Below are 18,806 nucleotides of genomic sequence, written 5' to 3'. Positions count from 1 at the left end.
CAGAAGGACATGAACCAGGCAGCCTGGCTCCAGTGTCCACCCTCTTGACCACTATTCCACACTACTTCTCAGCCGTATGGAGAGCACACTCCTGCCAAGGAATGAGACACACGGCATCTCGTTTTCCCCGCTATTTCCTTAGTGCCCTGTGTTATCAAATACAATTAATGTGGACAGACAGAACATAAAGAGAATAAATTAGTTTTCAAATTGTTAGCCAAAAAGCAAACCTTAGACGGTAAGGTCCATCTGAATATTCTGTCTTATGTACTGCTCAATTTCAGGGAAATTGTGAAAAACAAACAAATAACAACCAAAATAGTTCCCTTCCTTTGTAGTTATCACAACAACAAAATGCCTATGATAAATTTAGATGAAACGTTTGATAGAGAAGAAGTTAAATATTTAGAAAACGAATCACTTAGCATATGTTTGTTGACTAGAATCACATAATAAACTTTTAACGATTTAGTAAATGGTCATTCGGTATTCAGGCATTTTGCTTTACTTCCTGCTCTCTGGCCAATGGCCTGATGTTTCATTCTGACCCTTTTATAGGGACAAGATTTGATTTCTTGCTCCATCCATAGAGTATGCTGGTGCTTTTAGCACTGTGAAGACAGATAGATGAAAACTGGATTTGACCCTATCCTATGGAGGAAGACATGTCCAGCTTCCTTGCAAGTCTACAATCTTTATTTCTGGAAACAACATACTGAATAAGCAAGTGGCTGATTCTCCAAAGACCTCCTAGAGTTTGGAAGTTAAAGAGAGATAAACAGTGGCATGTCAGTGAGTTAATTTATGATGCTCATTTTTGGAGAATAAAAGTTTCAACATGTGATTTAAAGTTGTTACAGACCAAATAGTCTTCTTTCTGATGGCACGATTCTCAGGGATCAGATATTTAGCATTTTTCCTTCCTTCAACAAATCCATTTGAAGAAATTTATCATATTGTGTCAAACAATTCTATCACATCCTTGTCCAACAATAGCCAAATCACTCATTATTCCTATCCCTGAAGACATCTTCAACTCTATTGTCCCAGAGTCTCAAATTAGTGTTTTGCTGTTCAACAAAAAGTTTTTCTAAAGTGGCCACTATTGAGAAATTTTACTTTTTAAAATATTGTTATTCTATAGTAAAGTGAACAAAACCCAAGTATAGAGTTCATTTAATTATTGCTTACAAACGCATCGTTGTAAATATCACTCAGATCATTGTACAGGACATTATCAGCACTCCTGAAGGCTCCATTTATACCTCCTTCCTTTCAATACTCCCCCACACAAAAGTCTCATTCTAACTTCTATCGTCACAGATAACTTCTGCCTGTTCTTGAACATCATAAATGGAAACACTCTGTTTATAATGGCTTTTGCCTATAAAATCCATATTGTTGTTGAGTATAACAGATTGCTATTTTTCATCGTTGCTATTCTACTGTGTATCTAATATTGATAGATATTTAGAAGGTTTGCAGTTTAGGGTTTCTACAAGTGATGCTACTCCTATGACAACTGGGTCCTAGGGCAAATGTGTTTGGACCTGAGTATTTACTATGAAGTAGATTTCCAAATTAATTGTACTTGTTTGTAACTTTAGCAGAGCAACAAATGAAATGAACAAATAAAAATTCATGCTTTTCAATAATTGTCTTAAAAATTTACATTGTTATGATAAAAGTATTAGCTGCTTCAGAACAAAATCACAAGATTAAATAAGTCACGCAGGAGCCTATAAACTAGTTAAATATCTTGAAAAGTCATTATATGTGTCAGTGGTTTCTAACACCACATCTACAGATATATACACATGATGAAGACATACACTGTTAGGTATTCACCAAAGAAGTTTTAATGTCTACCCAGGATCACTGGCTGAACATTCAGAAGCAGTGGTTATGAGGATACACAGTGTTAAACATATTTCAAGTTTTCATATATATATATATATATATATATCACTATCGGATGATTATCTGATAGTTAAATCATGTCATTCTAACTCCTAAATGTTCCTCAAATCAGTCCTTTCTTCTCAGTCATCATTACCTTAATTTGAACACTATTATCCTCCCCAAAGCACTACAGTCAGCTGCATAAAGGTATTTAGTTAAAAGTAAATTTGAATTTTCAATAAGTATACAAGCATTTGCTGGAAATGACTGCAGGCGAATGTTTATTTCTGGGTTGGATTTTTCCAGCTAGATCATTCTGCTTAATGCCTAGAAGCTGTAGGCAATGTGTTCATAGAAACAAACACAGCCAGATGAAAATCCTAAGGAAGCAAATCGTCTTTTAAAAGACTCATTCAGAAGTCAAATAAAAGCAATTTTAGAATCAGATGCTATTTGGGATTATGAAAGTTTGTTTCCCCAAGCCTAGCGTCATTCTCTTAAATTTAAGGCAGCAAGTAGGCAAAGAAACGCAAGTATCCTCTAGAATTCTACATGTATAACTCAACTCCAATCTCTCTCAAAGCCCAGTCTTATTCTGTAATTAGCCGCCTACCCCGCCCACCCCTCCCAAGATAAAGTACTAAGCCCAGTGCTTGGCACACAGTTACTCTTCAATACACAGTAATGGAGTGAATTAATGCCACATGGAGTCTCTGGTTATCTTAACGCTCCAATGAAATTCCCTTATGTCACCACACCATGACTCAATCTGAGAGGAAGACATGTGTCCCGTTCTGTAAGTGATTCCATCCCAAGATAAAAAGACCAGCTGGGGCATTTAATTAGTCTCTTTCTAAAAATCCAGAGAAGGGAAAGATACTGAAAATGCAGATCACTAAACAAAATGCGTCACAGCAATTCCACAGGGTAGGAAACTCATAACGGACAAGACCTTGACACTTAAAATCACATGGTCTGTGCAAAAGGGGCAGGCTGGGGTCACCAGCAGCTGGTGTGCACAGCTGAGTCAAGGCTGACTTGAACAACTGTAAGTAGCTCTCAAAAAAGATCCCTGACTGTTTTCTAAGTCGGTGGCAACTTGTCTGAGTATACCTGTTAATTATCTGCACGAGAACCGTCAACAGGGACAGTCAGCAATCAATCAAACTCTCAGAAAGAACTGTTAGCCCAGTCTTTAAATCATTGTTTTGTTTCATGAGATAAGAGGTAGAAATACAGCTTAAGAAACTAAGATCCAAATCCTAGCCTATTCCATGACTATTCCCAGGTATGTTGTTTTTCACATCCTTCCTGTCCTTAGCTACCATTAGTGGAAGCAATATTGACTTTGCTGAAGACATAAAGAATACGTCACTTAACTTCGTAAAAGCACTTCCATGAAAAATTAAACCCAAAGTAGCAAAAAGGAAAACAAAATCCCTGAAAGAAATCCTTCGAAGAGTTTAATTTTTATATGGCTGATACAGTTTGGACATTTGTGCCCTCCAAATCTCATACTGAAATGTGATTCTCCACTGTTGAAGGTGGGTCCTAGTGAGAGGTGACCATGTCATGGGGGAGGATCGCTCATGAATGGCTTTGTGCCCTCCTCCTGGGAATGAGTCAGTTCTCACTCTATTAGTTCCCACGAGATGTGAATGTTAAAAAGAGGCTGGCACTTCCTCTTCTTTCTCTTGCTTCCTCTCTCACCACGTGACATCCCTGCTCCTCTCTTCACCTTCTGCCATGAGGAAAACCTTCATGGCAGGTGATGAGGCCTCCTCAGAAGCTGAGCAGATGTGGGTGCCTTGCTTGTATGGCCTATTTTCTTTGTAAAATACCCAGTCTCAGGTATTCCTTTATAATAGTGCAAAACTAACACTAGGGTCTTTTTAAAAAGTCGAATGAGTCAGGAATATATAATCTTTAATGCTGGTGATGAGGCAATACCATGGGGTGTCCCACTGTATTAGGGGCCTGAAGTATGTAGTTAAAGGCATGGCGAGAGTCACTAAAGCGAAAAGCTTCCATTCTAAACAGTATAGATGGTGCTGGGAGACGAGAAAAAATTCCATTTTCAGGTAACCACCTGAAAGGAAATCACCTTTCTACCAATAGAACTGAATGAGTGCAAAAAGCTAAAGTCATGCAAGAAAAGCTACAACGATCAGCAGAATCCTATGCTTCAGCTTTCACTGCAGATCATGCATGGATTAAATTTGCTCAAGCATGAATCACACACCCGCCTCCTTTATGTCTGTCTCCAATACAGGTACAAGGTAATTCCACACCAAAAACGGTCTCCTGGGGAAGAAGAAACCCTCACACATGACACAATAGATATGAATAACCTAAGATATTAAAAAACTAGAAACGTAAAAAAGAAACATCTGAATGATCAGGAGTGACTAATGAATACGTTACCAGACTTTCTGGGTGGGATTTTTTTCTGCAGGCCAACTTTGATACTGGGGGAGAGGAAGGAAAGGGGTGATGGCTCCTTATTCTCAAAGGTACTGGTTGACTTCACCAGAAGACAGGAAAAGCTTGAGGTTTATGCCCTTCACTGACGCAAGATTACACAACTAACTAATCTGGGTCTGGACACAGTGGCTCATGCCTGTAATGCCAACAACTTGGGAGGCCGATGTGGGTGGCTCACTTGAGCCCAGGATTTTGAAACCAGCCTGGGCAACACAGTGAGAACCCATTTCTTAAAAAAAAAAAAAAAAAATTAATTAGCCAGGCATGGTGTCATGCACCTATAATCCCAGATATTTGGGAGGTTGAGGCAGAAGAATCACCTAAGCCCAGGAGTTTGAAGCTGTAGTGAGCAATGGTCACACCACTGAACTCCAGCCTGGAAAACAGAGAGAGACCCTCGTGTCTGGGGAAAAAAAAAATTAAATTATTTAAAAATCAAAATCTGATCCAAATAAAACGACTGTTTAAAATGAAAAGCAAATGAATATCACAGCAATATTAATTTCACCATGGACTGATATCTTGGCCTAGAAGTCTTTCTATTTAACCATGCAAAGATGACGTCCGTGCATTGTTTCTCAACTTGTATATGAGGATACCCTGGACAGAAAGATGTCACTCTTGATTTATTGCAATGTATCAGGCTTCATCTTTTCCCCCTTTCTCATTTTTGAATTGGAAGCCAAAAAACCAAAGTAGAGGCAGGAAAGAGAATAATTTTAGTTTGTATAAATACTAGATTACTCTTTGGGATGAGTCATGTGTTATAGAATCTTTCAAGAATTTTGCATGCAATACTGGTTGCCATACACGAGATGCTAATTGTAGCTCAACATGGAATACAAAAAAGAATACAGATCCTTGAACAATCTAAAATTGTAAGTGTAGTTAAGAGGGATGTACTCATTCCTCTCAGAAACATTAGAAGCTGACATGGCCTGGATTTTCAAAAGCTTATAAGCATATGAAAAACTATTTTTGCATAATTGGTTTGCTAAAACATAACTGGAGAAATAAAGTAAGGAAGCTAGCTTATCATGAAGAGAATAACCCTTAGTTTCCTCAGGGACACAGGGAATACAGGAAGTTATCCTCGTCTGACTCAACGTGAGTCAACATGGTTTCCTAATTACAGCTAATATGTGGGGAGGTTGATACACACATTTTTCGTGGGTGGGGGGAGTGGCAGCGATGACAGAAAGTTTTTTGCACATCTCCTAAAGCAGGAATCATGTGGTTATTGTCCAACATCACAATTATGGCAAGCATGATATACGTCTCTTTGTGTGGAAGAGAAACACACATGCAAACTCAGACTGGATTTGGGCTAAAGAGACAAACCAGCATCTTCACATACAATGCTCAGGTGCACTCACCCTTCCAAGGCCTGTTTCCCTTTCTTCTACAATGGGTTTTCCCTTTTCTGGAAGATCTCTACACCCTTGGTATCTTCTCCGACAGAAGTTCTGCCCATTGTGTAAAATTTCTTTGGCCCTTCTCACCTTTTTCTCCTCTTTTCAGGGGTCATCGGGAAGAAGGTAAGAATCATGGCGAGGGTAGGGGGGATGAGTATCACCTGAGGAGGTTGTTAATGCAAAAAAATTCAATAATTTGTTCGAATTTTTTCTGCCTCTTTTTTTTTTTTCCACTTTGTCCCCCTAGAAAAACCAGCTGGCACTATGAGCTCAAGAGAAGTCTGACTGGAATAGGTGGAAAGGAATGAATTTAAACTCACGGCTGTCTATGAGTTTAAAATATATTATCAGTTTAAAATATCCAAGGAGTAATGAACTCATGCCCTGCAAAAATTCTAACCCTGCCAATATCCCTTTCATCCATCTGAAAGGCTGAATCACATCTGCCTGGGACTTTAAAGTAACTATGAAATATAGACCATCATTGCCAGTGAGTATCACCAATAGTTGTAAAGAATCCATTTCCAGAGTTTCTGGATCACTAAAATGGACTATTTTGCTTGTTAAGGAGGGAGGGGGCCAATGTGCAATATTCGAGTCCGCCTGCCTCTTGTTGCTAGTTATTTTGATGCACACACAGAAAGAGGAGGAATATCATAGGCTGGTTTTATCCCTAATTAATTAATGAGGTGGTCCTATTCTTTTTAAGATTTATGTATTGAGTTTTTCAGAATAAGCAATATCTTTCAATGTGAATTTTTCTCTGAAACTCAGCATGAGTCTTCAGCACAACAGTATGTCACTTCCTCTAGATGACTTCCATGGAATTAAATTTAAAAATCAGTAAAATGGTCTTAGCAAGACAGATGGTTTTACATGCTTTCAGAAAGAAATTTAAAAGAAAGATAGACCCATACACAGTCTATTTATTTATTTATTTATTTATTTGAGACAAAGTCTCACTCTGTCACCCAGGCTAGAGTGCAGTGGTGTGATCTTGGCTCACTGCAACTTCTGTCCACCTCCAGGGTTCAAGCGATTCTCTTGCCTCAGCCTCCTGAGTAGCTGGGATTACAGGTGCCTGCCACCACGCCTGGAAAATTTTTGTCTTTTTAGTAGAGATGGGGTTTCACCATGTTGATCAGGCTGGTATTGAACTCCTGACCTCAGGTGATCCACCTGCCTTGGCCTCCCAAAGTACTGGGATTATAGGAGCGAGCCACCGTGCCCGGCCACCATACAAAGTAGTTTTCTAATAATCTGAATTTATTAAGTGGCTGTTACAGTGAATGAATGAATTTCTTAAAAGCATGGACAACAATAAATCACTATAAATTTATAACAGCTTACATTTTAAAACTCTGATGTTGATGTGAGTAAACACAGAGAAAAGATAAAATAAATGTCTGAGCAAAACAGCAAGGCCACAGTAAGATGAGTAAGAAAAACAATGAGGACATGACAGATTCAACAAAGTCCTGGGTGGCCCAGTGGGGAAAAAAATGTATAGTAGACTATTATAAGGAAAGAATGCCATGGTTATTAAAACAGGGTACTGAAATCTGTGAAACCATATTAGTAACCTCAAGAATGGCAAACATGACTTATTAAGTTGGATTAAGAAAAAAAGAGGGCAAATTGAAAACAAACAAATTACTGTTTGGTATGAATCATGTGTTATAGATTCTTTCTAGAATTTTGCATGCAATCCTCATTGCCATACATGAGATGCTAATTGTTAATCTAAAGATGAATACAGAAAAGAATAGAGATTCTTGAACAATCTAAAATTTTAAGTGTAGTTAAGAGGGATGTATTCTTTCCTCTTAGAAACATTAGAGGCTGACATGGCCTGGATTTGTAAAAGTATGTAAGTGTATGAAAAAAAATATTTTTTAAGTAGGTTTTCAACTCCATAGTGTTGCATAATTTCAAATTAAGAAAAAGAGGCTGAGCTTGGTGGCTCACGCCTGTAATCCCTGAACTTTGGGAAGCCAGTGTGGGCGGATGATGAGGTCAGGAGATCGAGACCATCCTGGCCAACATGGTGAAACCCCGTGTCTACTAAAAAACAAAACAACAACAAAAAAATGAGCTGGGCATGATGGTTTGTGTGTGCCTGTAATCCCAGCTCCTTGGGAGGCTGAGGCAGGAGAATCCCTTGAACCCAGGAGGCGGCGGTTGCAGTGAGCCGAGATTGCGTCATTGCACTCCAGCCTGGCGACAGAGCAACAGTCCATCTCAAAAAAAAAAAAAAAAGAAAGAAAGAAAGAAAAGAAAAAGAAAAAGAATGAGCAAATGGAAGAGATTCAGCAACATCAATGTTAAGATACTCATGGTAGAGAATATTAGTAATACTCTTATCTGAAAAAGTGGAGAAAACATATGGAAGATGTTACCAGGAGGGAAACCAAGCAATGGGGATAAATGAATTCAGGAAGTGCCTACAAACACTTTGGAGAACAGATGGATTTTTAAAAGGGATAAACTCAGAGGATGGTAAGACCGGATAAATGTGACAAGAGGGCTTCTTCAAAATCACTATTTCTGGTGCTTGAAGACATTTGTTGAATAACATAAACCGAAAGAAGCTTGCCTTACATAAGCTCTTCATGTTGTTTGGGTGGAAAAAATCTCTCAAACTAAATCCAAGTTTGAAAATGCAAACTACTGAATCAGTTCGAATCTAATTATTATTTCAGGTCACCACTGTACCTACTACAAGCCCCTCCTAAATCACACCAGATTAAACACCTCAGGCCCTCAAACTTCTATGCCTTCAAATCACTATTCAGAAGCTGTGCTTTTCCTCCTAAATATATGATTCTAATGTAGCTGATGGTATAATTTGCTTTTAAACTGTGTATTTTACACTAACACCTGTTTCCTTCCTGTTCAACTTTCTGTCACCAAAATATTCAGAATAAACTGAAACCACCTTGCCATTTGATCTTCTTCATCTGCATTTTATAACGATCAGATTTTTTAATACCGTCAAGCTTTGTTCATATTGGTAGAAACACAGGGAAACACATTTTCAATCATTTTAAAAGGAAAAAGCTTTGTTTGGTCTTACATTTGGCAAGTTTGTATTGTTTTATTTTTTGGAAGGCTTAATGTGGAATGCAAAGAGATGGTCAACTCAGAGTTTTTCGTTTTGTTTTCTTGTTTTTGGAACAGCTCTCTGTCTACCTGCTTCGTGTGTGGCAGTATTGAGAAGAAGGCTGGCATTACTGGAACAGGAAAGTTTTGACTTACAAAACAACAGCCAAGTCAGTCTGGCATCACTGGGGGAATACTGCAACCTAGCTTTCAAAACAAAACAAGTCACTCTGTCTTTCCTTGCAAGTTCGAAGGATGGAGACCAGCTCAAAGCCAATTTCTATGGAGCCTTGGGCCAATCTAGGCCATTGAAGAAAAGTTGACCATTTAAAAAGCACTCAGCAGCAAGTGGATTTCAACTCAGATTCTAGTTTCTAGTGGCACTTGAAGAACATGCTAGTTTCTTCTGCTGGCACTAGAAAAAAGCAGGCAAAATTCCATCCTAATTATGAAAAGCTTTACTTAACAAGGGTTAGTAAGTATACAAAATGTTAGTAAAGGGGTCGCAAGTAAAAACACCAACAACATTATACAGGAGAGTATTAAAAGAGAAAAGGAGTCATTCTGTACTATATTTACGGTTAAGGAAGTTTAAAGAGTGACCTATATAGATTTTGTAAAAAGTTTTAATGGCAACAATACAATCCATGTAGAAAAATATACAGAACTATACACAAAGATTACCACATAGATCAATTAAAGAAAAGCCTTGCCTACATTCCTACTAACACATGCCTCAAAACAAAATTATTTTTATGGCTGTCTGAGAAAAAATAAGAAAAAATAGAAATACTTTAGGTGGCGTCAAAGCTTTAGGGGACGTCAGCTCTTCCTGCTCTCATTTTAACTTCATTTACACTATTCTCTTTCTTTTCTATAAGCAATTGGGGTTGTTGTTTGTTTGTTTGTTTTCTGAGACAGGGTCTGACTCTGTTGCCCAGGCTGGAGTGCAGTGGCTTTATCTCAGCTCACTGCAGCCTTGACCTCCTGGGCTTAAGCGGTCCTCCTGCCTCAGCCTCTCAAGTAGCTGGGAGTAGGTGGGGCTACAGGCACATGCCACCATGCCCAACTAATTTTTGTAGTTTTTGTAGAGACGTGGTCTCACTGTGTTTCCCAGGCTGGTCTCAAACTTCTGGGTTCAAGTGATCCTGCCACCTCAGCCTCCCAAAAGGCTGGGATTAGAGGTATGAACCACTGCGCCAGCTTCTCTTCTATAAACTTTTAGTTAGCAAGGTTTATACTACAGTTTCTTAAAATGTGTTTACTAAAACTTGATATTTTAAAGATACTTTTCTGCCGGGCATGGTGGGTGGCTCATAGCTGTAATCCTAGTACTTTGGGAGGCTAAGGTGGGTGGATTACCTGAGGTCAGGAGTTCGAGACCAGCCTGGCCAACATGGTGAAATCCTGTCTCTACTAAAAATAGAAAAATTAGCCGGGCATGGTGGCGCATGCCTGTAATCCCAGCTACCCAGGAGGCTGAGGCAGGTGAATCGCTGGAACCAGGGAGGCAGAGGCTGCAGTGAGCCGAGATCGTGCCACTGGCACTCCGGCCTGAGACTCTGTCTCTTAAACAATGAAAAAGAAAAAAAGACACTTTTCTTAAAGAAAAGTCAGCTATGGAAGGATAGCACAGACATTTCATTCACTTTTAAACCTGGCGCACCATCACATGAAACAATTCCACAGAACCACCAAACATAGTCATTTTTTATAAACAGTACATTGGTACTATCATTAGCAGCATATTAAGTCCTGACTCTTCTAGAGAGGCATCGTTAACTGTCACCAAGAAATCAATACTTTTTGATCTTCATTCCATACATGAGCGTAAAGGGCAAGGTATGTTGATTCCCAAGAGAGGGTCAAACATCACAGCACATGAAAGAAAGGGAGAGGGAGGGAGACGGATAAGGTGAGGATGAGCGGGAAGAACGGTGGGAGTCGAGAGGGTATGGGCTAATTTTAATTTGTGCATTCAAATTTAGGTTCAATAATGCAAATCTCCATTACCACAGAGGTCTGTTCAATGTGTAAGTTAAAAACACAGAGGTCTTTAGATTTTGCTTTCAATCCTCCTTCCTCCACGAAGACTTGATGGAAGAAAGAGTCTTCAAAACTTTCATCAAAACAGGCAATAAAACCAGTTTACTGTCAAACGTTAAAATAACAATGGAGGTAATTTTCATAAACACCACAAATCTGTCTCTGGGGGATTCTGGTGACTATGTCCAAGAGTAGTCACTGGAAGGCCAGAGAGGATTTTCCAAAGGGGTTTTAATTATATTCCCAGAGCCCAGACTCCTCAAGAGAAAAATCACAGTCCATATATCTTTAGTCTCTTCATCAAAAGCAAAGAAAAAAGTTATAAATTTCTCCTTCTGAGATTAATGAACTCTTGCCTATAAAACTATATTGTGCTTTAAGTTAAAGACAGCTTTAATTTTTGGCCATTTATTTTTTGGGGAAAAAAGTTTATCTGAAGGTTTTTTGAGCTTGAAAAATGTATTATTTATCCAGAAAATTATAGTCTGATATCATGATCATTCTATGGGTAACAAGTGCTACCAGCAAAATTATTTACCTTCTCATAAAAAATATTTACTAGCAAATACATGCATAAATAGGCTAAGACTTGAAATTCTTATTGAAATTCAAATGGCCGCACCTTTTTTCATTACTACCAGCAGTGTATGAGGATTCCAGTTTCTTCGCGTCCTCATCATGCTAGCCTTTCTCGTTGATTATAGCCATTCTTGCACATGAAGTGGTGTCGCACTGTGGTTTTGATTTTCAATTCTTTAATGCTAATAGTGTTGAGTAGTATCCTTTCATGTGCTTATTCGAAAGCAGTATACTTTTTTGGAGAAATCCCTACTCAAACCTTTTGTTCTTTTTTTTTTTTTTTTTTAGGCAGAGTTTCACTCTTGTTGCCCAGGTTGGAGTGCGATGGTGCAGTCTCGGTTCACCACCACCTCTGCCTCCTGGGTTCAAGCGATTCTCCTGCTTCAGCCTCCCGAGTAGCTGGGATTACAGGCATGCGCCACCACACCTAGAAAATTTTGCATTTTTAGTAGAGACGGGATTTCTCCATGTTGGTCAGGCTGGTCCTGAACTCCCAATCTCAGGTGATCTGCCCCCCTCGGCCTCCCAAAGTGCTGGGATTACAGGCGTGAGCCACTGCACTCAGCCTTGCCCATTTTTAAATTAGATTTTAAAAAAATGATTGTTGTTATTGAGTTGTAGGAATTACTTAGATATTCAGGATGTTTACCACTTATCAGATTTGTGACTTGCAAACATTGCCTCCCATTTTGTGGGTTGGTTGTCTTTTTAAGTTTTTTGATGGTACTGTTTGTAGATTCAAAATTGTTAACTTTGATGTAGTCCAATCTATTTTTTCTTTTGTCATAGGTGCTTTTAGAGTCACAGATCTAAGAAACCATTGCCTAATCTCATTCTTTTGCATGTGGATATACAGTTGTCCCAGCACCATTTGTTGAAAAGACTATTCTTTCACCCTTGAAATGTCTTAGTACCATTGTCAAAAATCAATAGACCGTAAGTGTAAGAATTGATTTCTGGATTCTCAGATATATTCCATTGACCAATATGTGTATTTGTATGCCAGTACTACACTGTCTTATTTACTACAGTTTTGTAATAACTTTTGAAATCAGGAGGTTCCAACTTTGTTCTTTTGCTAGATTGTTTAGGCTATTCTGAGATTCTTGATTTTTCACATGAATTTTTAAATTAGCTTGTCTATTTTGCTAAAAAAAAAATGAGGTTGGGGGAATGGTTGGGATGTTGCTAGACACTGTGTTGAATCTGTAGGACAACTTGGCAAGTATTGTCATCTTAACAATATCAAATCTTCCCATCCATAACTATGGCACGTTCCATTTACTTAGATCCTCCTTAACTTGTTTCAACAATGCTTTCCAGATTCAGTGTAAAAATCCTGTACTTCTTTTTTTAAATCCATACTTCAGTATCTTCTTTTTAATAATACTGTAAAGGGAGTTGTTTTCCTACATGCATTTTCACAATGATAATTACTAGTATCTAGAAATACAATTAAATTCCTTGTTACATCTAACAGTTTCTTCTAGTGAATTCCTTAGGATTTCTTACATACAAGATCATGTTTCGTCTGCAAAATGTTTTGCTGCTTCCATTCCAATCGGGATACCATTTATTTCTTTCCCTTGCCTAATTGCCTTGACCAGAACTTCCAGAACATTGTTAAACAGAAGTGACAAGAATGTCCTTGTCTTCTTCCTGAAAAACATCCAGTCTTCAATGTGAGCCCTGGGTTTTTCACAGATGCTCTCTATCAGACTGAGGAAATTTCCTTCTAGTCCCGTTTTTTGTTTGTGTGTGTGTGTGTGTGTGTGTGTGTGTGTGTGTGTGTGTATCACTAAAGGGTACAGGATTTAGCAACTGCAGATTCTGCAGCTATTGAGATGTTCATCGACTTTTGTCTTTTTTCTTTTGTAGAGACAAGGTCTCATTCTACCATCCAGGCAGTACAGTGGCACGATCATAGCTCACTGCAGCCACAAACTACCACTTAAGAGAACTATGTAATTATACTATGCTTTGTGCAGATAAAATATGTTTACCAGTCCTCCTTGTTTTTGGTAAAGGAGGTACTCAAATTACCATATCATTTACACTCAACTTGAACTTTCTTTACTATTTCTTGAAAACCAGATCTTTTAGCTACAGATTCTCTCAGTTTTTGTTTATCTGGAAATGTCTGTCTTTTGCCTTCATTTTAGAAAAACTCTCACTGGATGTAAGAGGACTGGTTGACCATTTCGCTTTCAGCACTTTGAATGTCATCCCACTGCCTTCCAGTCTTCATTAATTTTGATAAGTCTTCTGTTAGTATTATTGGGGTTCCCTTGTATGAGATGTGCTGTTTTTCTTTCACTATAGTCATACTTTTTAATTGTTAGCTTTCAACGATTTGACTATGATATGGGGGTGTAGATCTCTTTATGTTTATCTACAAAGAATTCATTGTATTTCTTGGATGTGTGTATTAATGTTTTTCATAAAGTTGAGAAGTTTTCAGCCATATACATTAAAGTATTTTTCTGTCCCTTTTCTCTCTCCTCTCCTTTGGATATAGTTCACATACATTGGTCCCTTAGTGGTGCCCCCCCATTTTTCTGAGGCTATGTGAGTTTTTTTCATTTTTTTCTGTGTATGTTTTTCAGATTGTGTAATCTCTATTGATCTATGTTCAAGTCTGCTGATTATTTCCTTCTGTCACCACAAATCAATTGTTAAATCATCTAGTAATTTTTTTTCCCATTTTGGTTATTGTACTTTTAACTCTAGAATTATGTTATAATATCTATCTGTTTATTGATATTCCCTACTTGATGAAACAGTGTCCCCATACCTTCTTTGATTTCTTATAAATAGTTGCCTGGAGTTCTTTCAAGATATTTTAAATGGGTGCTTTGAGTTCTTTGTTAAGTCTAACATCTGGGCCCTTTTGAATAATGTTTCTGTTGCCTGTTTGTTTTCCTGTGTAGAGACCACTCTTTCCTGTTCTTTGTATGACTTGAATTTGTTGTTGTTGAAAACTAGACATTTCAGTTTTTATATTTTATCAACTCTAGATATTGATTTTCCCTTCTCTGCCCTAGAGCTTCTTGTGTTTCTGGTTTGCCTATTTATTTGCTTGGTTACTTCACTAGGCTCATTCAGTGAAGTCTATTTCTGGCTCAGTGCACAGCCTGACATTCCTGCACACATTTTCCCTTCAAGTTTTTAATCTTTCAGCCTGGCTACCTATGGATCACCCCTGAACCAGTGAAAGGTTATTCTTAAGGCCCCTGGGCCCTTAGGGTTTTACCCTTAACCACTGGGGCTGAGGGGTGCCTTGGAGTGTGCTATCACAGTTCAGGGAATTTACCAATTTTTTTCCACCATGTTCATCCAGAAACTAGTCACTGGACTTTTCCCTCTCCAATTGCTCCTCTGAGGGTACAGCCTTGGGTAGGTACACAGCTTTCATACTGCCAGAGATGACTGCAATATTATTTTTAAGCCTGCTTTCTTAGGAATTGCACCTGTGTCAGAACAGCTTATTGTTTGCTCAATGTTTTAAGAGAGGTATTGAAATTGACCCAATAGTCCCACAGACAGATCTTTTGGATGAACACAGAAATTGATCATTTGGTCTTAATGCTTGAAACTTACATTTGCTTTATCTGAGTTCCTTCATCCAAAAAGCACCTTCAGTCCTCTAAAAAAGTATCAAAGAACTAAAACTCACCAGCTCACCACACCAGACCCCTCATTCACCATGATTGCTTCCTTGCTGCTTGCTAGTTCTTGTTTTCTTACACATTGCTACATTTCTCCCCCACTATATAAACCCCTAATTTTAGTCAGCCAGGGAGATGGATTTGAGACTGAGCTCCCATCTCCTTGGCTGCAGCAACCGATTAAAGCCTTCCTCCTTGGCAATACATGTAGTCTCAGTCATTGGCTTTCTGCGCGGTGAGCAGCACCAACTAGACTGAACCCCTGGTGTTTCAATAATAGTATGTTTAAGACTCATGCCAACACTTAGACTCCCACACAATAATAGTGGGAGACTTTAACAACCCACTGTCAACATTTGACAGATCAATGAGACAGAAAATTAACAAGGATATTCAGGACTTGAAATCAGCTCTGGACCAAGTGAATCTAATAGACATCTACAGAACTCTCCACCCCAAATCAACAGAATATACATTCTTCTCAGCACCACATCACACATATTCTAAAATTGAACACATAACTGGAAGTAAAACACTCCTCAGCAAATGCAAAAGAACACAAATCATAAACAGTCTCTCAGACCACAGTAGAATCAAACTAGAACTCAGGATTAAGAAACTCACTCAAAGCTACACAACTATATAGAAACTGAACAACCTGCTCCTTAATGACTACTGGGTAAATAACGAAATTAAGGCAGAAATCAATAAGTTCTTTGAAACCAATGAGAACAAAGACATAATGTACCAGAATCTCTGGGACACAGCTAAAGTGGTATTAAGAGGGAAATTTATAGCACTAAATGCCTACAGGAGAAAGCAAGAAAGATCTAAAATCGACACCCTAACATCGAAATTAAAAGAACTAGAGAAGCAAGAGCCAACAAATTGAAAAGCTAGCAGAAGATAAGAAATAACTAAGATCAGAGCAGAACTGAAGGAGACAGAGACACAGAAAACCCTTCAAAAAAATCAACAAATCCAGGAGCTGGTTTTTTTAAACGATCAACAAAATAGACCACTAGCCAGACTAACAAAGAAGAAAAGAGATAAGAATCAAATAGACACAATAAGAAATGATAAAGGGGATATCACCATTGATCCCACAGAAATACAAACTACCATCAGAGAATACTATAAACACCTCTACCCAAATAAACTAGAAAATCTAGAAGAAATGGATATATTGCTGGACACATACACCCTCTCAAGTCTAAACAAGGAAGAAGTTGAATCCCTGAATAAACCAATAACAAGTTCTGAAAATGAGGCAGTAATTAATAGCCTAGCAACCAAAAAAAAGCCCAGGACCAGACAGATTCACAGCCGAATTTTACCAGAGGTACAAAGAGCAGCTGGTACCATTCCCTCTGAAACTGTTCTAAACAGTAGAAAAAGAGGGACTCTGCCCTAACTCATTTTGTGAGGCCAGCATCATCCTGATATCAAAACCTGGCAGAGACAAAACAGAAAAAGAAAATTTCAGGCCAATATCCCTGATGAACATTGATGAGAAAATCCTCAATAAAATACTAGCAAACTGAATCCAGCAGCACATCAAAAAGCTTATCCACCACGATCAAGTTGGCTTCATCCCTGGGATGCAAGGCTGGTTCAACATACATAAATCAAAGATGCAACCCATCACATAAACAGAACCATTGCAAAAAACCAGATGATTATCTCAATAGATGCAGGAAAGGCCTTCAATAAAATTCAACACCGCTTCATGCTAAAAATTCTCAATAAACTAGGTATTGATGGAATGTATCTCAAAATAATAAAAGCTATTTATGACAAACCCACAGCCAATATCATACTGAATGGGCAAAAGATGGAAGCATTTCCTTTGAAAACTGGCACAAGACAAGGATGCCCTCTCTCACCACTCCTATTCAACGCAGTATTAGAAGTGCTGGCCAGGGCAATCAGGCAAAAGAAAGAAATAAAGCGTATTCAAATAGGAAGAGAGGAAGTCAAATTGTCCCTGTTTGCAGATGACATGATTGTATATTTAGAAAACCCTAGCATCTCAGCCCCAAATTTCCTTAAGCTGATAAGCAACTTCAGCAAAGTCTCAGGATACAAAATCAGTGTGTAAAAATCACAAGCATTCTTATACACCAATAACAGACAAACAGAGAGCCAAATCATGAGTGAACTCCCATTCACAATTGCTACAAAGAGAATAAAATACCTAGGAATCCAACTTACAAGGGATGTGAAGGACCTCTTCAAGGAGAACTACAAACCACTGCTCAAGGAAACAAGAGAGAACACAAACAAATGGAAAAACATTCCATGCTCATGGATAGGAAGAATCAATATTGTGAAAATGGCCATACTGCCCAAAGTAATTTATAGATTCAATGATGTTCCCATCAAGCTATCATTGACTTTCTTCACAGAATTAGAAAAAACTACTTTAAATTTCATAGGGAACCAAAAAAAGAGCCCATATAGCCAAGTCAATCCTAAGCAAAAAAAAGGCTGGAAGTATCACGCTACCTGACTTCAAACTACACTACAAGGCTACAGTAACCAAAACAGTTTTGGTAATGGTACCAAAATAGGTATATAGACCAATGGAATAGAGCAGAGGCCTCAGAAATAACACTACACATCTACAACCATCTGATCTTTGACAAACCTGACAAAAACAAGCAATGGGGAAAGGATTCCCTATTTAATAAATGGTGTCGGGAAAACTGGCAGCCATATGCAGAAAACTGAAACTGAATCCCCTCCTTACACCTTATATGAAAATTAACTCAAGATGGATTAAAGACTTAAACGTAAGACCTAAACTCTGCTGAGGTGGGCAGATCACTTGGGGCGAGGAGTTTGAGACCAGCCTGGCCATCATGGTGAAACCCCATCTCTATTAAAAATACAAAAAATAAAATAAAATTAGCTGGGTGTGTTGGTGGACGCCTGTAAGCCCAGCTACTTGGGAGGCTGAGGTAGGAGAATTGCTTGAACCTGGGAGGCGGAGGTTGCAGTGAGCTGAGATTGTGCCGCTGAACTCCAGCCTAGGTGACAGTGAGACCCTGTCTCAAAAAAAAAAAAAAACCCTACAAGAAAACCTAGGCAATACCATACAGGACACAGGCATGGGCAAAGACTTCATGATTAAAACACCAAAAGCAATGGCAACAAAAGCCAAAATTGACAAATGGGATCTGATTAAAGTAAACAGCGTCTTCACAGCAAAAGAAACTATCATCAGAATGAACAGGAACCTACAGAATAGGAGAAAATTTTTGCAATCTATCCATCTGACAAAAGGACTAATATCCAGAATCCACCAGAATCTACAAAGAACTTAAACAAATTTACAAGAAAAAAAAAAAAATCTCATCAAAAAGTGGGCAAAGGATATGAACAGACATTCCTCAAAAGAAGACATTTATGTGGCCAATAAACATATGAAAAAAAGCTCATCATCACTGGTCATTAGAGAAATGCAAATCAAAACCACAGTGAGATACCATCTCATGCCAGTTAGAGTGGTGATCATTAAAAAGTCAGGAAATAACAGATGCTGGAGAGGATGTGGAGAAATAGGAATGCTTTTACACTGTTGGTGGGAGTGTAAATTAGTTCAACC

At 38.4% G+C, this 18,806-nt stretch overlaps 1 protein-coding gene across 1 annotated transcript in view; it reads right to left on the bottom strand.

Moving 5' to 3' along the window:
- FMN2 (formin 2) overlaps window positions 1–18,806 on the bottom strand; it is a 396,271-nt gene that overhangs the window by 244,187 nt on the left and 133,278 nt on the right. The window lies entirely within an intron of this gene.

The sequence above is a fragment of the Colobus angolensis genome, unplaced genomic scaffold, assembly GCF_000951035.1.
Source record: "Colobus angolensis palliatus isolate OR3802 unplaced genomic scaffold, Cang.pa_1.0 Scaffold40, whole genome shotgun sequence".
NCBI lineage: Eukaryota > Metazoa > Chordata > Mammalia > Primates > Cercopithecidae > Colobus > Colobus angolensis.
The sequence above is the reverse complement of the archived record's forward strand: the minus strand, read 5'-3'. Positions and strand labels throughout refer to the sequence as shown.